This window comes from Muscardinus avellanarius, assembly GCF_963383645.1.
Source record: "Muscardinus avellanarius genome assembly, chromosome: 14".
Taxonomy (NCBI): Eukaryota; Metazoa; Chordata; class Mammalia; order Rodentia; family Gliridae; genus Muscardinus; species Muscardinus avellanarius.
In genome coordinates, this window is record NC_137800.1 from 58,024,022 (window position 1) to 58,044,286 (window position 20,265).

The following is a 20,265-nucleotide window of genomic DNA, read 5'->3' on the forward strand; positions in this document are numbered from 1 at the left end:
TGTATTCTAGATAGGAAATCACAGCTGGAAATCAGATATTAAACCAAAATCTGGTGTCCAGGGCTTCTCTGAGGAATGCATGTCCTTTTCAGAATCCGTGATCACCACTGCAACCATGGCTGCCACCATCTTGCCCCAACATTAGTATTTTGATAGGAATTGCATTGATTATTTAGGTCACTTTTGACAGAATTGCCATTTTGATGATAATTACTCTGCCTATCTAAAAGCAAGGGAGATCTTTAAATCTTCCAAGATCTTCAATTTTTTTCTTTCTTTCTTTCTTTTTTTTTTTTTTTTTTTGAGGGAGGTATCAACTTTATTGGCCCATGGAAGGAATGAGGAATGAGAAGAAGGACCTAGGGAAAAGAAGGAATGTGCATGGAAAAATTAAAATCAAATGATTTAAAATGTGCAATTACACTTTGTAGCCTCTGCCACTTGATTGAGAAATAAGTACGTACAATGAGATAGGTAGGCTAGTGTGAGTTTCAGTTTGTTGCTATTGGTACCAGTTCTAGCATTAGAAAGTAATTGTTTAATTCTGCAACGTCACACTCTCTGCTTAGTGTAAACAAGGCTTTCCATTCTGGGCTGCAGTGTGAGCCGCCAGTGCTCAGAAGGCATGCTTTTGACGAACTTACACACTTTCCAGTTCCCCACCTCCAATGGCGGCCAGGGTCTCCAGCCGGTTTAAGTGCTCTAGGCTTCTTCCAATAACTTCTTTGAGCCGACTGCACAGTACCTGGGCCCCTTCCAGTTCCACCTGTAGAGTTCCATCTCTCTCAGAGCTCTCTGGATGGGCATGGAACTTCACCAGACTGCTGTAGAGTTGTCTCTCAGCTTGTAAGGCCTCATTGAGTCGACTCTGTTCATCTACTAATCCTTCTAGCATCAGCAGCAACTGTTGTCTTCAGTTTCCTGAAATTTCTTGATCCTGAGTTTCTACTGAGGAAACTTTTTCCCGAAGAAGTAAAACTTCTTGGGTCAGGCGTTCCATAGCTGGTATGTCTTCAGGATCAACTAGCTGCATCTGCAGGTCCTTTATGAGGTCTTCCTTTATCTGTATGTTCCTGGTCAGGGATTCCAGATCAGCAGCCTGAACCTGCAGCTCCTCCTCTTTCACAGCCATCATGGACTGCAGAGCCAAAAGTTCCATCTGACTTTCTCTTTCTTTTTTAGCCATTAGTTCAAGTTCTTCTTTGGCATTACTCAGTTCTTTCTCCAGCCCTGCAACTGTATCCAAGTCTCCTAATGTAGACCTGGGTATGCTGGCATCTTCTTTAGCAGTCAACAAGGTGCTATCATCTCTGGAGGGTATTTGCACTGAACCTTGATCAGTCTGCTCTCTGAGATGGGGGCTAATGGAAGAAACTTCAGCTTGTTGGTTAGAGATGAGTGCTTGGGCCATCATGAAGTCTTTCCCTCCTACATACTGGCGCAAGGCCTGTAATTCTGAATTTCTTTCCATTAGGGCTTGTACCATCTTCGCTGCAGCAGCCTGGCTCTCCTGCTCCCTGGTGCTCATGGACTGAAGCAGACCCTGAATCTCCACTTCATGCTCCACAGCTTGTTTGTTGCGATCACTTAGCAAGTCCTGCAGCATCCTTTCTTTTCGCTGCAGATGCTGGCACAGATCCTCAGCTATTTCACTCTGCCCTGGTCCAAGTCTGCAGAGCAATGTTGCACTAAGATCCTCCACTTCTCTGTTCCTGTCATGCAGAGATGTCTGTAACTGCTGAACAATTCTTTCTCGTTCCTTCTGCCAATGGCTAAACTTGGTTTCCACTTCTTCTTTCAACCACTGAAGGTTGTGACAGGTAGCAGTTAACTGTTCAACTTCCAGGCCCTTGGCCCTCAGGAGACTCTCCATACTTTGCATGGTAGCTTCATTAGAGGAGAGGACATTGCGCAGTCTCTCTAAGTCATGATCTCGCTCTCTCATGGCAAGATGAAGTTGACGCAGTTCTTTGTCTTTTTCTTCTAGGGCAGAGAATTTTTCATCTATAGCCCGCTCTAGAGCAAGAGCTCTATCATGTATTCGTTGCTGAAGTTTCTCAAGCAACATTTCATTTGTTTCAAGGGTTTTGTCTGAGTTATCTCGGTACTGTAGGAGCTCCTGGAATTCCTGAAGCAGCTGTTCTTTGTGACTTAGATGATGGTTTAGGTGCTGAATGTTTTGTTTCTGGGTTCGAATCTCATTGTATTTTTCAGCCTCCAGGATACGAAGCTGTTGGCTCTTATTCTGCAATTCTCCTTGTAGCTGCTGCAAAGCTTTTTGTAATTCCTGGTTATGTTTCCAGGAAGCCTGTTTCTGCTTTTCTGTCTCCTGTGCTGCAGCCTCCACAAATTGCACGCATCGCTTGGCATCAGCCAGTTGGCATTCTTTCTGTCGTACCACCCTCTGGAGCTTCTGTATTTCAATCTGGCTGCAGAATAAAGTGCTCTGAAGATCAAGCAGAGCCACCTGTTGCTGGGCTGAGGAAGAACCCTCTGAGCTATGAAGCTGTCCAAGCTGGCTTTGGTGCAGCATCTCTCGAAGTTTTGCCATGGTGTCATTTTGACCTTCGATCACCTGATATAACTCTTCAGTCTCACTTTCCCTGCTTTTCATAGTTTCCTTGAGGCTTTGGATTGTACCATCTTGATTCTGAGATGATTCCTGAGCAGACTTTAGTTCGCAACTCATTCAGTTTCTCTTGAAGAATCTTGTTGGTGGCCTCTGTTTGCTGGACTTTTTCCTGAAGTTCTGCCAAATGGGGATCAGATACAGACTGTTGAGCTATGGTGGTCTCATCAGAATTCAGTTTTTGTTGTTTGAATAACTCTTCAGGCACAGACTGGACCCGTAGTGGAAAATACTCTTCACAGAGATCATCCCACAGCTCTTGCAGGTCTGAAATCTCCAAGGGATAGCTCACAGGTATCTTGTAAAGGGTTTTCAAAGGCCTGTTAGGGAAACCGGAACTAACTCCATCTGTCATGATGTGACCAGGCTTGGCTCCAGGTGGGCTAGATTTCACTGGAATGGGAAGCTTGCTCCCTCGGGGGCTCTGGATGGGCTTATAATCAAGACTTCTAATCATGCTAAGAGCTAGCTCCACCTTGTGATTACACATAGGCTGTGGGGCCTGTTCATCGGAGCAATTGTCCTACTTTACAAGTTCCTTTACGTTCCTCTCGGTTTCCTCATCCTTTTGCTGTGAAGGACTAGCCTGAACACTGGCATCCAAAGATTCCACAGAGGAACGTGGAGTTCCTTCCTCCATGCTCTCTCCATCTGGAGGTACCTTTGAGCTTGCTAAGTCTGGTGGCCCAACCGCTGACAACGCTGGTTTTTCGGTGCAAAAGCTGGTGGACCACCTGGTACAGGGGCCATAGGAAATACTTCTGGCCACTTTTCGAGGCACCTTACAAATAGCTTCATAGTCAGAATCGGCAACGCGCAAAGCTGCACAACCACGGCATCTCCTGGGTCGGTTTCCAGAGCCATCCGGAGCATGGCAACTGTGCAGCTCCTGAATCTGATCTTCATTTTCCACCCAGCACTCAAATCCCGAATGGCAAAGTCTTCCTGGAGCAGCGCAGAGTATCTCACGTCGGGTAAGCCGGAAATGTCAACGGTCCCACCCCCCGCCTTGGTCTCGGCGCCAGAGTCATCATTATTCTTCCGATACATACTGGCGATGCAGAACTTGAGGCGATCCTTTTCCAGCAGCAGCTTCTGCAAGCGCTCGATTGAAAGGGCTTCGATTCGGGCAATAACGGTGTCGAATCGATAGATCCGATCGAGCATGAACGTACACTTTGCTGCGAGCAAACTCGCCTTTGCCGTCGCGGGAGACATCCTTGCCCAGGACGTGCGAAAGCAGCACCTGGAGGTTCAGCTTGGAGGTCGTGTGGAAGATTCAGCGCCGCTGGTTCCCACACAGCTCCCGGGCACAGATCCTGCAAATCTCCTTCATCCTGGCTCGGGCGGGCGCCGGGCTCCCGGCCGCCGGCAGACCGCTCACCGGCTCTGGGGTGCGCTGCCTGTCCGGCCTCGGAGGCGGCCCGTGGGCATGGCGCCGCCCGGCGGGGTCGGCCGGGGCGGGGCCGCCGCTCTGGGTACCACGGCCGCCGGCCCCGCCCTCGGGCTGAGCTGCGCCCCCGCGCTCCGGGGATGCTGAGCGGCAGCGGCCGCGCGCCGACCTGGCCCTGGCTCCCAAAGCTGTCTCCCGCCCGCCGCCGTGTCCTCCGTGTCCTCGCGGGTCAGCTGGCAGGGCCCCGGGACGCCCGAGAGCCGCCCGGCTGACGCGTCGCGCGAGCGCGCCAATTTTTTCTTTAATATTTTATAATTTTCATAATTTGCAAAGGTCTTTTAGCTCCTTGGTCATGTTTATTCCTTGGTATTTTACTGTTTTGTGAGGTTATTTTAATGAAATTGTTTTTTTATATTTTATTCTCCATAAATTCATAGATTGCGTATAGATAACCTACTAACTTTTTTTGTGTGTGTGTATTCAGCTACTTTGCCAAATTTGTTAATCAGCTCTACTAGTCTCTTGGTTGATTTTGGGGGTCTTCTAGATACAGGATCATGTTATGTGCAAATAAAGATAATTTAATTGTTTTTGTATTTGAATTCCATTAATATTCTTCTCTTTTCTTATTGGTCTGGCAAGAATCTTGAGGACTATATTGAAAAGGAGTGGTGATAGTGAGCATTCTTGTTTCTGATTTTAGAGAAAATTCCTGCACTTTACCCCCATTCAATATAATATTGACTATGGGTTTATTGTATAATGCCTTATAATGTTGAGATACATTCCTTCTCTTTCAATTTTTCTGCAATCTTTTAAACATGAATACAGTTTGGATTTTGTCAAATTCATATTCAATGTATATAGAGATAATATAATTTTGGTTCTTACTTCTATTTATGTGGTGAATGACATGTATTGTTTATATATGTTGAACCAGCCTTGCTTTCATAGGATTAAACCAACTTGGTCATGGTGTACAACTTTCTTGATGTGATTTGTAATGTGTGTGGCTAGTATTTTGTTAAAAATTTTGGCATCTATGTTCACCAATATTGGTCTGTAATTTTCTTTTCTTGAGGTATCTTTATTTGGTTTTGCTGTTAATGTGATTCTAATATCATATAAGGAGTTTGGAAGAATTCCATCTCTTTTGATTTCACATAATAACTTGTAAAGTGTTGGGTTTAGTTCTTCTCTAAAAGTTTTGTAGAATTCAAGTGAAAACCTATCTGGACCTGGGCTTTTCTTTGATGGCAGAACTTTTACTGCTGTATTTATTTATTTATTTATTTATTTATTTATTTATTTATTTATTTATTTGCTATAGGTAGGTTGTATTTGTTTAAGAATCTGTCTCCATTTTTTATAGGTTATAATTTTGAAATGTAAATTTTCAAAATAGTTTCTAATGATCCTCAGAATTTTCCCACTGTATGTGGTGATGCCACCTTTTTATTTTCTGAATTTTTTTTTTTTTTTTTTGATGGTACTGGGGTTCCTGGAAACCCTTTTACCTCCAGGATACACTCCCAGACCTATTTTTCAATTTTTAATTTGGAAACAGGGTCTCTTAAGCCAGCTAAGCTGGCTTCAAACCTGCATTATCCTCCTGTCTCCACCTCCCAAGTGCGGGGATTACAAGCGTGCCCCACCATGCCCGGCTATTTTCTGATTTTATAATTTGGGTTGATCCTTCCTTCTGAAGTCTTGGTTAGTTGGCTAGGGATTCGTCAATCATGTTAATATTAAGAATCAGGTTTTGTATACTGTTGTCTGTGCTTTCAGTTTTGAATAAACTGTCTTCCAAGAGTAATGCCCTGTCTTACACCACATGGTTTAGTCTGACAGAGTTGTTTTCTGTTGCTGTCTTTAATTCATTTGACTCCTTCATTTCATTCAAAGCCTCTTTTTTATTCTTTCTTAAAGCCTCAATTTACTCCTTTATTTTCTGTACACTCTCTTTGAGGACTTTTATCATGTTGAAGACTAAAATTTAAAATTCTCCCATTTTTTCATTTCTTGCAAATCACTTTTGATGATCTCCCTCATTGTTGAGTTATGGGAGTTTTTTGTTTCCTCACTGTTTTTTTGTTCTCATATTTTCAGAAGATTTTGTTTTTTTCTTGGTATTGGGGTGGAATCCAGGGGCTTTCTACCTCCAGGCTTTACTCCCAGACCTATTTTATGTTTTTATTTGGAAACAACTCAGGGTCTCACTGAGTTGTTGAAAGCCTCACTAAGTAGCTGAGGCTGGCTTTGAACCTGTGCGATCCTCCTGTCTCAGCCTCCCAAGCACGGGGATTACAAGTATGCACCACCACAACTGGCTCAGCGTTCTTGAGTTTATGTTCTGTTGTCTTGGCATCTTCTTCCTCTTTGTGTGTGAACCCTTTATTTGTCATCCTTTTATAATAAGGCTTATTCTGGTAGTATGTATTTCACCCCTACCAATCTGACTCAAATGATTTTGAGTTTGTTGTTCAGAGCCTGTTTAACTAGGTATAGTTCTTAGTGCAAGCAAACAGGACTCTCTGGCTTGAGGGCACTGTGCTCTCCTAGCCAACACTCTGTAGGGCCATAAGCTATGATGATCTATTCAGAGTCTGTAGCCTGCTGGTTGGGACTTAGTGCACTCCAGAGAGCACTGCTGTTTTGCTAATTGTAAGCCTGTGATACTGCAGAGTACTGACATCTCTGATCTCTGTGACCAGAGGTCCAGTAATCTTGCAATTGCTGTGTTTCAAACCTATGGTCTGGCTTGTGGTACTGTGTCAAATTTTCGAAATCATTTTTTTCTGTGTTAAATCTGCATAACTGCTGAGCCATTAATTTATTCTGAAAGCCCACAAATCCAAAGAGGCTGTGAATCCAGTTTCCCCTGCTTCCAGAAAAGGAAGCATTTTCTGTGATTGGTTAGTTTAAAATTACTCCATAAATTCTTGTTTTTGTACCTGTCTTACCATATATAGGGGGCCTGTGAACTGACATAATTTGCTGTTTTCTGCCCAGCTTGGAAGACAGCAGCTGCCACATGCCTAATTAAAGTCTCCTACCTTAACCATTTGGAAGTCTTGATTCCTTTGTTCTATGCTCATGGTATAACATTTGGATGTCCCAGTGAGATCAAACCCTACTCAGACCTTGGACGGTGACTTGGAGCAGGAGAGTTGGATGAACTTCCCTCTCAGGGGCAGCTGCTGGGAGGTTTCTTCCAGCTTTGGTGGTGAGTCATTGGCATCCTACATTTTCTCAATTGCCCAGTGTTGGCAGAGGCATCTGGTACCCTATGGAGAAATTTATTTGGTGAGTCAACTAATCTGGAGATCAAGGTTGGTTGGATGCAATTGCTAACCTTGGTCTCCAGAGACTTGGGAGATATCTCCAACCTCATGGTTTCTTTTCTGGCTCCTGGGATCTGGTCTCTGTTAGTTGTTCATCTGTTGTATTTTTTTCATTTGTCCTGTAACATCAGTTTTGATATGTCTGTCAGTGTTTGTTTCTACTTTTGTGTATGGCCACTGTCAGTGTGTCTCTTCCTTGTTCTCTGTTTGGTGCGCATACATTTGAATTCTCACATGCCCCCACCCCAGGGTTTGATGGGGAAATAAATGGGAAGATTATGCCAGAAATAAGGAACTGGTTACCCCAGTGCTTTGAATCAGTCTCCCCTTACCTGTTGGGATGAGGCTCATCTGATATATCATGGAAAAAACTGGCCTTGGCATAAGACCCAAGGAAGCTATTTCCAAAAACAACACACACTCTGACCCTGAACATTAGAATTCCCTTTGAGTTGCTGGGAGAGGACCATTATATATTTGTATTTTAAAAGTTGAATGCTGACTTGGCTTGTGCAAGCAAGTAGCTGTCAGACAATTTCTTCTTACAGGTCCTATACTTAAGGCCCCCCTGAGGCCATAAAACACTAAATTCTCACTATATAAGAGAAGAAGACTAATTGTTCTTGTTTTGTCTTGTGTAATGCATGGGTTATTTTTATTCCAAACTTTGGATGTTAAACCTTTATATTTTGTTGATGTTTCTTTTCTCTATTGAGTTAAGTGCTGCCAGCCCACAAGATTGGACAATAGCCAAATGGCTTCTGCTCTCATTTGGCTATATTCTCAACTGTTCCCTTTTTCTTGCCATTTTCTGCTACCCTTTTAAGGATCTCCCTGAAACTATTTTTGTGATTGACAGGCCTGTGAACACTGCATTGAAGATGGGCCAAACAGGATCCTCCCCAGCCACTCTGGCTCCTTTCTTTTGTCTGATCTTTATCCAATATGACAGGTTATTTTTACTAAGCCCAGCCACCCCAATTAAACACCTTATATTACACTTTGGATAGACCTCATTGTAGACCCCTAATCTTGAGTCAAAAAGTTAGGCCACACCTCTATTCTGTTAATCCATTCCTAATAGGCAAAAAGACAAGGGAAACTGATAAGTCAGCTGTATTCCAGGGAGAATGTTTGAACCCACTCAGCTCCCCTGCTAAACTTTCCGTTTTTTATCCTCCTATCCTTGCCCTCTCAGCTTCTTCTCTATAAAACCAGCCCTCATTCAGCCCCTCTTACACATGTGCTGAATTCTCCTATAGTCAGTCTACTCCAGTTCTACCTGAACTTCCCCCTGCTGTTTCGCCTTCATCACAGGACCATTCTGTCTTCTTCCCCTTTGCCTGATGCTGAATGCAATTGGCAACCAGACTCAAGGATGTCTTGTATATATACTATTCTCTACTACTGATCTTTATAACTGGAAAATTCAAAACCCCTCTTTTTCTGAGTGCATATATTAGGGAAGAAAGGGAACATTGAAAGTAAATAACCAAGACATTTAAGACAGAAAAGCAAACATAACAAGTTAAACCAAAAGAGAGTAGAGCAAAAAATACTAAAGAACATTAGTTATGGATATAAAAATTAGAGATTATTCATAGCCCAAAGTTGGTATAGTGGATAACTAACAGCATGGTAAATGCAAGGTGAGACTGATCAAGACATATAGAAATGGATAAAATAAACATTAATATAAGAAATGTAAATGGTAAAAGTAGTATAGGTAAAGAATACTGAGGCTTAAAAGCCTATATTTTGAGGAAAATACTTGAATATTTACAAATGGTGTAAAGGGTCATTGAAATTATAATTTATAATACTTAGTCAATAAGTATAATGCTCATTTAAAAATAAGTAAAATCTCAGCCGGGCATGGTGGCGCATGCTTGTAGTCCCCACGCTTGGGAGGTGGAGACAGAAGGATCACACAGGTTCGAAGCCAGCTAGCTGGGCTGGCTTAAGAGACCCTGTTTCCAAATTTAAAAAGTATAAAATAGGCCTGGGAGTGTACCCAGAGGTAGAAGGGCTTTCAAGAATCCCAGTACCACACACAAAAAGTAAAATTTCTAGAAGTTTTTAGAGTGCTGGGGACCAAATTCAGCACCTCACATACGATGGGTATGGGCTATACTACCAGGCACTCTCAGCCATATAATTTTTTTTTGTAGTATTGGGGATGAAACCCAGGGGTATACTACCCACAAGCTACATCCCCCAGCCCTATTTTTATTCTTTTTTATTATCTTTTTATTTTTATATTTTGAGGCACTGGGTATGGAAACCAGGAACATTGTACCTCCGAGCTATAACCCCAGCCCTATTTTTAGTCCTCTTATTTTTCTGAAACAGGGTCTCACTGAGTTGCGAAGTGCCTTGCTAAGTAGCTGAGACTGTCCACAAACAGCAATCCTCCTGTCTCAGCCTCCCAAAGTTTGGGGTTATAAGCATGGGTCACCACACCCGGCTCCAGACATATAATTTTTATTTTTTAATTTATTTTTTTGTTTTAAAAAGTTTAATTAGTTAATTAATGAATTATTTATCTTATTTTTTATTGGTGCATTGTAGTGATACATCTTAATGGGATAAAAGATGGTGGAGACATACATGAACACATCACCCAATTATCCCTTACCCATTTTCCACTCCTTTCCCTCCCCATCCCTCCTTCTCATGCTTGCCTTAATGATTGATATGTTTTTTAAAGTACATCATGTGCTTTAGAGAGTTTCCCTCTTCCCCCCTCCATTCCTCCCAGTTTGGTCATCTTATTTGCTCATCTATAGAATCTCTATCTAGATTTACTCCTGTTACCCATTTCTCCTTAGATTTCACATATTAGGAAAGCATCGATTTCTTAGTTTTTGTGACTAATCTCACTGAGCTAATGTCCTCCAGTTCCATATATTTCCCTGTAAATGATGTAATTGTATTTTTCTTTATGGCTGAGTAAAATTCCATTGTGTACATATCCCACAGTTATGTAATCCATTTATCTTTTGATGGACTGTTACCGGCGGGGTTCAGTCCTGTGGGGGGCAAGTCCACTAGCGGTCGGGGGCCTCAGAAAGATGGGTCAAAAGGCAGGCGGCGTTCTGCAGATCCTTATCTGCAGCGGTTCCTTTCCCTCTATGAATTCCTCAAGTTTTTTAGTTACGACGTTTTGGAAAAGAAACCTGAAGTGGACAAAGGCTTCTTGAGCCAATGACACTTTATTATGAAAAACCCAAGAAATTTATACACTTCACCAGTAAAGTTAAGAGAAAGGGGGGCGGGTGTCTCTCAGCTGGCTGTTGGCCTTTGAAGAATTAACTTCTGTTTCTCTCCAAGGTCTTGCAGATAAGCAGCTCCAGGTGGCAGCCTCCCAGGATAGTCAAGGCTTGGGAGCTTCTCAGGGGAATCTTCTTTTAACCCTTCCTGGAACTTTCCATCTTTTGGGCTCAGTTCATATAACAAGTGTGGGGAGATTTGGTAATTCAGGTATTGGCATCTTATCTTCTGAATCTGAAAGCTTAAGCATACTCACAACACAGTTTGGCAGACAAAATATCACAAACAACACCACAAGTTTCCCAGTTCCAATTGTCAGATGCATTTCCTTAACTGCTGAGCACTCTTTTTTAAACAACAAGCCTATTAAAAGAATCCACTTATCTTTAATAATCCACTTCCCTGTCACAAACTCTCTGCAACCTGCTTCTAACTTTCTAATTCCTTTCTTTCCCAGTTGGGACTTTCTTATGATAAGCTCTTCCTCATGCAAAAATGCTCCTCCCACTATTACGGTATTTCTTTTCCTTCATACATACATATATTTAGAATGTCTGTCCTTTATTCTGTCATATTCATTTCTAACTATGCGGCCATTTTTTCTGTCTCCTGGAGTGCTCACACTGAGGTAAAAGTTAACAGTCTTTTTCTTTGGGTCTATTGTATTTGGGCAGCTAAGTTGTTTCTTTAAGGTCACACACAAGGTTTTTCTCTGTCTCTTGGCAGGATTTGCCAGAGTTAACGATGAAGGTCGGAGGCCATTTGTGATTGCTGCAGCTGGGGTGCTTATCATAGTACCTGAATTCTGGCCAGTCTCTCATTATTGTTGAGCAGAGCCAAGGACGTTTAAACAAATTATTAGAAAGTTTATCTCCACGGACTCAGTTTCTTTTTATAGTCCTAATTTCACATCACTGGAGCAATTCGTACAGAAAGTTAAAAGAAATAATAGTGAAGGGTATCTAAAAGTGGGGGGTACTTTAGCCAGAGACGATACCTCCTTCTCGGGGCGTCCTTGCCGATTAACTATGTGGAGTGGGGTCTCAACACATAGATGCCGAGGCAGCAGGATGTCTTGGCAACGGACATCTTGGCTGGTTCCATAGTTTGACAATGGTAAATTGTGCAGCTATAAACACAGATATGCATGCATTAGTTTGGTAGTTTTATTTCCTTTTTGGGGGGTAGATACCCAGAAGTGGTGTTGCTGAATCAAATGGTAAGTTCATTCCTATTCTTCTGAGGATCCCCCATACTGTTTTCCAAAGTGGTTGTACTAATTTGCAATCCCATCAACAATGTTTTAGAGTTCTCATTTCTCCACGTCCTCACCAGCATTTTTTGTTGTTTGTGTTTTGAATGATTGCTATTCTAGTTGGAGTTAGGTGAAATTTCAGGGTACTTTTGATTTGTATCTCTCTGATTGCTAATAATGTTGAGCATTTTTTCACGCATTTATAGGCCATTTGAATTTCTTCTTAAAGTGTCTACTTAATTCACTTGCCCATTTTATGATTGGGTTATTTGTTTTCTTAAGTTCCCTGTATATTCTAGATATTAGTCCTCTATCAGAGTAGTAGTTGGTAAAAATGGTCTCTCATTCTGTTTGCTCTCAGCTGAGGTCCTTGACAGTTTCCTTTGCTGTACAGAAACTATTCACTTTCATGCAATCCCACAAATTGATTCACCTTTTAGTTTCTTGTGCCTTTGGGTTTTGTTGAGAAAGTTTTTTTCTGTGCCTATGTGTTGCAGTGTTGGACCTATGCCTTCTTTAAGTAGCCTTAAGGTCTCTAGTCCAATTTCCAAGTCTTTGATCCATCTTGAACTGACTCTTGTGCAGCCTGAAAAAATGAGATTTATTTCCATTTTTCTGCATATGGTTAACCAGTTTGATTAACATCATTTGTTGAACAGGCTATCTTTTTTCCAGTGTATGTTTTTGGCTCCTTTGTCAAAAGTCAATTGGCTGTAAGTATGTGGATTTGTTTCTGGGTCTTCTATTCTGCTCCATTTTTATGTATCTGTTTTTGTGCCAGTACCATCCTGTTTTTATTACTATGGCTTTGTAGTATAGTTTAAAGTCAAGTTTTGTGATTCTTCCTGTATGGTTTTTGTTGCTGAGAACTACTTTTGCTAATCTGGGTTTTTTGTTGTTTCAACCTAATTTAAGGACTGATATTTCTATGTCTGTGAGGAATGATCTTGTAATTTAATGGGTATTGCATTGAATCTGTAGATCACTTTTGGAAGTATGGACATTTTGATGATATTTATTCTCCCTATCCATGAACATGGAAGATTTCCTCATCTTCTAAGATCCTCTTTGATTTCTTTTTTCAATGTTTTATAATTTTTTGTAAAGGTATTTTACCTCTTTGTTTAAGTTTATTCCTAAGTATTTTATTTTATTTTTTGTTAGAAATCCTAAGTGGAAATGTTTTCTGGATTACTTTTTCAGTGGATATGGTTGCTGTACAGAAAAGCTTCTGATTTTTAAGATCAAATTTTTTTATCCAGAGACATTACTGAATTTGTTGATCAGTTATGTAAGCTTTTTGGTTGAGTTTTTTGAGTCTTCTAAGTATAGTATCATGTCATCTGAAAATAGTGAAGATTTGAGTTCTTCTTTTCCTATTTGTAGTCCTTTGATTTTCTTTACTTGACTTATTGCTCTGGCAAGAGTCTCAAGTACTGTATTGAAGAGAAGTGGTAATAGTGGACACCCTTGTCTTGTTCCTGTTTTTAGGGTGAATTCTCAGTTTTTTTTCCCATTTAATATGATGCTGGCTGTGGGCCTATTGTAGATTATCTTTATTATGTTGAGGTACATTTCTTCTATTCTGATTCTCTGCTGTGCTTTTTTAGCATAAATGGATGTTAGATTTTATCAAATGCTTTTTCAGCATCTATTGCCATGATCATGTGCTTTTTCTCTTTGGTTCTGTTTTTATGATGAATTATATTAGTTTTCATATGTTGAACCAGCCTTCCATCCCTGGGATGATCCCTACTTGGTCATGAGTATGATTTCCTTGATGTAGTTTTGAATGCATGTTGCTAGTATTTTGTTTAGCAGCTTGGCATCCAAGTTCCTCAATGAATAGGCCTTTAGTTTTCTTTCCTTGAACTGTCTTTATTTGGTTTTGGTATTAATGTGATGTTGGGTTCATCAAATGTACTTGGGAGAGTTTTGTTTTATTTTTTCCATTTCACGAAATAAATTGAGGAGTATCAGGATTAGCTCTTCTATAAAGGTTTTATAAAATTCAGTTGGAAAATCATCTGGTCCTGTTCTTTTCTTTGCTGGTAAGCTCTTTATTTCTGTTTCAATCTCTTTGGTTTAAATTTTCTATATCTTCTTGACTCAGGTTAGAAAGGTTGTATTTATCAAGAAAGTTGTCAATTTTCCCCAGATTGTCCATTTTGTTGGAGTATAGTTTTTCAGAGTAGTTTCTGATACTCCTCTGGATTTCTACACTGTCAGTAGTAATATTCCCTTTTTCATCTCTTACCTTCATAATTTGGATTGGTTCTCTCTTCTTTGAGGGTTAGGGTGGCTAGTGGAATTTCTATCTTGTTAATTTTTTCAAGAAACAAGTTTTTGGTTTCGTTGATTTTCTGTATTTTTTTAATTCTCTACTTTGTTTATTTCTGCTCTGATTTTAATAATTTCATGTCTTCTACTGGTTTTGGGGTTAGAGTATTCCTGTTTCTCAAGGGCTTGTAGGCATGTCATTAAGTTATTTATTTGATGCTTTTCTGTTTTTTTATGTGAGCAGTTAGTGCCATGAATTTTCCTTTTAATACTGCCTTCAAAATGTCCCAGAGGTTTTGATATGTTGCATCTTTATTTTTGTTTGTTTCTAGAAATTTCTTGATTTCACCCCTTACTACTTCTATAACCTATTATTCTTTCAGAAGTGTGATGTTCAGTCTCCCCACATGTTCATGTGGTTTCTCTGTGTCTTATAGTTGATTTCTAGTTTCATTCCATTATGGTCTGGAAAGACAGAGGGAAGAATGTCACATTTAAAAAAAATTGCTAATGCTCACTTTATGGCCCAGGATGTGATCTATTTTGGAGAAGGTTCTGTGGGCTACTGAGAAAAATGTGAGCTCTGCTGGAGTTGGGTTAAATATTTTATATGTGTCTAACAGGTCCATTTGTTTAATGGTGTGTGTTTTTTTTTAGGTCTTAGACATCTTTACTGACATTTTGTCTAGAAAATCAGTCTAATGGTGTAAGAGGGGTGTTGAAGTTTCCCAGTATTATTGTATTGAGTTTTATAATATATTGAGTTTTATAATATAATTTATGAGTGACTTAATGTCAAAAAGAGTTTGTTTTATGAAAGTAGCTTCACCTATTATTGGGGCATAGATGTTGACTATTTTTATTTCTGCTAGCTGTATTTTTACTTTTACCAGTAAATAATGACCTTATTTTTCACTTCTAATAATCTTGGGTTTGAAATCTAACTTACCTGAAATTATGGGTGCTACCACTGCTTGTCTTTGAGCTACACTGGCATGGAGTACCTTGCTCCAGCCCTTTACCTTAAGGGTTTATTACTATCTTTACTTGTAAGATGTATTTCTTGCAGGCAGCAGATAGATGGATTCTGGTTTTTAATTGATTTTGTCACCTTATTTCTTTTTACTTGGGAGTTGAGGCCATTTACACTCAGTGTGATTATTTTTTTAACAATTTTTTTATTGAACATAAATAGTATACATTTACACTATATTTGGTGCCCTCTCCCCCCCGCCCCCGTTTTCTCTCCCCCCCCCCCCCACCAATGGTTGGCCAGGTTAACCATGTCTTATTCATAATTTTACACATGTTCAGGTGAAGATGCTCCTTAATCAAGATCGGCCTTTCTCCTCTCCTATCTTTCCATTAAAACTTAGCTAGTATTTCCCCTCTAATATCTGGGGTCCTACTGGTATCCTTTGTGTTTTCTAGTTTGGGCATATTAGAGGAAACATATGTATCTTCTCCTTCTGTGCTTGGCTGATCTCACTTAACATGATGCTTTCCAGGGCTTTCCATCTTCTTGCAAATGATATAATTTTGTTCTTCTTTATGGCTGAATAGAATTCCATTGTGTGTATTTCCCACAGTTTTGCTATCCATTCATCTGTTGATGGTGATCTGGGTTGGATCCATATTTTGGCTATTACAAATTGTGCTGCTATGAACATAGGTATGCATATGTTGCTGTATTTCTCTGAATTCAACCCTTTTGGAAAGATACCCAGGAGTGGTATAGCTGGATCATATGGTGGATCTATTCCCACCTTTCTTAGGAATCTCCACACAGATCTCCATAGTGGCTGAACTAGTTTGCACTCCCACCAACAGTGTAAAAGAGTTCCTCTTTCCCCACATCCTCGCCAGCATTTGTTGTTGTTTGATTTCTTTATGCTTGCTACTCTGACTGGGGTTAGATGGAATCTCAGTGTAGTTTTGATTTGCATCTCCCTGATGTCCAGTGATGAAGAACATCTTTTCATGTATCTATTAGCCCTTTGTATCTCTTCTTTTGTGAAGTGTCTATTTAGTTCATTTGCCCATTTCTTGATTGGGTTGTTTGTTTTGTTGGTGTAGAGCCTTTTGAGCTCTTTGTATACTCTGGATATTAGCCCCCTATCAGAATGGCGGCTGGTAAAGATCCTTTCCCATTCTGTAGGCTTCCTCTTTAGGTTATTGATAGTTTCCTTTGATGAGAAGAAACTTTTTAGTTTGATGTTATCCCACTTGTTTATTCTTGCTTTAATTTCCTGAGCTTTGGAGGTTTTGTTGAGAAAGTTACTGCCTGTGCCAATATGTTGTAGTGTTGAACCTATGTTCTCCTCTACTAACTTCACCGTCTCAGGTCTAATTTCTAAGTCTTTGATCCATCTTGAGTTGATTCCTGTGTTAGGTGAGATATAGGGGTTTAGATTCATCTTTATACAAATGGTTAGCCAGTTCTCCCAGCACCACTTGTTGAAAAGGCTGTCTTTTCTCCAGCGTATGTGTTTGGCCCCTTTGTCAAAGATTAATTGACTAAAGATGTGTGGGTTTGTTTCTGTATCTTCTATTCTAATCCACTGGTCAGTATATCTGTTTTTGTGCCAGTACCATGCTGTTTTTACTACTATTGCTCTATAGTATAGTTTGAAGTCTGGGATTGTAATGCCTCCTGCGTGTTTCTTGTTATTGAGAATTGCTTTGGCTATTCTAGGTCTTTTCTTTCTCCATATGAATTTCATGATTGATTTTTCTAGGTCTCTGAAGAATGTCACTGGTATTTTAATGGGAATTGCATTGAACCTATAGATCAGTTTTGGCAGAATGGCCATTTTGATGATATTTATTCTGCCTATCCATGAGCACGGGAGATCTTTCCATCTTCCAAGGTCTTCTTCTATTTCTTTCTTTAATGTTTTATAGTTTTTGTTGTAGAGGTCTTTTACATCTTGGGTTAGGTTTATTCCTAGGTATTTTATTGGTTTTGAGGTTATAGTGAATGGAATTGTTGTTTTTGTTTCCTTCATTGTGGATTCATTGTTGGCATAAAGAAAGGCCACTGATTTCTTTAGGTTGATTTTGTAACCTGCGACTTTGCCGAATTTGTCGATCAGCTCCAGAAGTCTTTTGGTTGAGTTCTTTGGGTCTTCCAGATAAAGGATCATGTCATCTGCGAATAAGGATAATTTCACTTCCTCTCTTCCTATGTGGATTCCTTTGATTTCCTTCTCTTGTCTGATTGCTGCAGCAAGAGTCTCAAGGACTATATTGAAAAGGAGAGTTGAAAGTGGGCATCCTTGTCTTGTTCCTGACTGTAGCGGAAATTCTTGAAGTTTTTCCCCATTCAATATAATGTTGGCTTTGGGTTTGCAGTATATTGCCTTGATGATGTTGAAGTACTTTCCTTCTATCCCAATTTTTTGCAGTGTTTTTAACATAAATGGGTGTTGGATTTTGTCGAATGCTTTTTCAGCATCTATTGCTATAATGATGTGGTTTTTGTTCTTGGTTCTATTTATGTGGTGAATAACATGTATTGATTTGCGTATGTTGAATCAGCCTTGTTTTTCTGGGATGAAACCGACTTGGTCGTGATGGATTATTCTCTTGATATAGTTTTGAATGCGTATAGCTAGTATTTTGTTTAGAATTTTTGCATCTATGTTCATTAAGGATATTGGTCTGTAGTTTTCCTTTCTTGAGGTATCTTTATTTGGTTTGGGGATTAATGTGATACTGGCCTCATAGAAGGAATTTGCCAGTCTATGTCTTTTGATTGGTGAGTTAAGTCCTTTGACATTAAGTGATATTATTGAAATATGCTTTTTGTTTTCTGCCATTTTGTGTTCTGTCTACTCTTGGGTGGTGTGATCTTTCTTCTTAAATGGCCCACTTATTAACTTCCTCTCTTCTCTGATTCTGGAGTCTGCTTCTTTTTTCTTCCTTATGATTTATTTCTTTAAGAATTTTCTCTAGTGTTGGCTTTGAATTCATGAATTTTTTGAGATTCTGTTTATCCTGAAAGACTTTGACTTCCCCATTGATCTTGAATAGTAGTTTTGCTGGATAGATTAGTTTGGGCTGGAAGTTATTTTCTTCCAGGGTCTGAATCACGTCGTACCAGTCTCTCCTAGCATTCCTGACCCTGGTTGTATAGTCTGGGGTGATTCTTATTGTTTTGCCTCTATATGTCACCTGTCCTTTTGTTCTCACTGCTTTTAAGATTCCTTCCTTGGCCTCTATGCTGGTCAATTTGGTTATTATGTGGCGTGGAGTGGTTTTTCTTTGATCCTGTCTCAGTGGAGTTCTGTATGCCTCCTGTACTTGAAGATTCAAGTCTCTTTCCATATTTGGAAAATTCTCTGAGATTATTTCCTTGAAGATATTACATATGCCCTTGGTCTGTACCTCTATCCCTTCCTCAATGCCTATTATCCGTAAATTAGGGCGCTTCATATTATCCCATAATTGCTGGATATTTAGGTTTTGTTGCTGTAAAGATTTCTGTATATCGCTGACTGTGTTTTCGGTTTGGGATGTACTGTCTTCTAATATTGATATTCTGTTTTCCATTTCATCTAATCTTCCAGAGTTTCTTTCAATTGCTGTCTTCATTTCACTTATTGCCTCTTTCATTTCATTCCAGACCTCTTTCTGATTCTTTTTTAGTGTTTCTATTTCACCTTCAACCTCCTCTATACTTGTTTTAAAACCTTTCATCATATTGAACAACAAGATTCTGAACTCCCCTTCTTGCATTTCTAGTAGGTCAGTATTCGTGATTTCTGCTGTCTCTTCATAGCTCCTGGTTCTCATATTTATAGTGTTCTCTGTCCTGTTTTTCTGATTTCTACCCATCGTTCGTGAGTAATGTGTTTAATCAAATCTTAATATTAGGAGTTTAGGGGTATCGGCAAGTCAGCAGAGCCTTTCCAGCGTTGAGGGCGGGTGATGTGTAAGGAGCTGGGGTGATTGGTAAAAGGGTCAGATTAGGTAGAGGATATGTTAGGTTGAGAAAGACTTTAAGTATGATAAGGTAATAACTTGCTAGGAATGAGAGAGAGTTAACTACTAGGACTCTTGTTGTTAGTAGAGTAGTTATGGATATAAGAAATACTTTGAGTTTTAAACCATGTGGTATATTATGGGGAAAAGTTTTGGGGGAGAAAAGTATGTAGGTTAGTGTGGGAAGGTTTGTAAATAGGGATGCTGGTAGGAGCAGACAGACATAAAAAAAAAAAAAGAATCCCCACAAGATACCAAGACTATTATGTAATCCAAGAAAAAGGAAGGTAAACCAATCAAAGGAGGAGAATGAAAGAAAAGGAAGGAAAGAGGAAGAAAGAGGAAAAAGGAAGAGGAATAAAATAAAAGGGACTAGCAGCCGTGTGAAATAAAAAATAAGGCAAACTATCCAATGTATGTGTATATATATATATATATATATATATATATATATATATATATATCAACAAGTTAAAGTAAAAAGTTTGGATTAAAAGAAGAAAAAAAAAAGAAAACAGCAATAACCATACTAAAACAAAAGCACTATAAAAGCAAAATAAAACATAACATCCACATTAAAAGTAAAACAAACAGTCCTCCTTATTTACGCATATGGGGTCAGGTCCATATAATATGTGCGTATCTGATTGCTTGGTAGCTTTCAGAATACCATCCAATGTCTCTTAGTTTTCTTTGTACTCTATTTTTATCTTCTTAAGTCGCTCTGGGTGTTTGGACACCTTTTTCTCCTTTAGCTGCTTTAGGTTTATGTGTCCGGGTGTCTGGTTTCACTGTTATTTGATTCTGTACAGTTCACAGATTCTGCGAAATTCTAACCTGTGGTCAGCACATCTGCACTCACCACCCTCGCCTCCAGCCTGTGCTTCCCTACAGCAGGGGTGGAGAGTGACCAAAGTGTAATTGGAACTGCCCCCTGAGGTCCTGAGCAGATTTTGTGGCCCGATGGATTTTCTTGTGTCTCTGGAAATTCCAGCTGGGCTAGCCGGTGTGGTCCCAAGATGTACCCTGGGCAAATGAATGCTGGTTCCTGGGTGCCCACACTTACTGCCAGAGCTCTGCCTATTCCAAGAGTGCAGGCTGTATG

General features: G+C 39.9%; 1 protein-coding gene and 1 pseudogene across 2 annotated transcripts in view; one reads left to right on the forward strand and one right to left on the reverse strand.

The window, feature by feature from the left end:
- The window catches only part of LOC308273165 (disintegrin and metalloproteinase domain-containing protein 5-like), a gene marked incomplete at both ends in the record, with an annotated part of 239,017 nt that overhangs the window by 81,960 nt on the left and 136,792 nt on the right, over positions 1-20,265 (forward strand).
- On the reverse strand, positions 641-3,965 carry LOC308273538 (myomegalin-like; annotated as a pseudogene). Its single transcript has one exon. The product of its transcript is annotated as a myomegalin-like (transcript).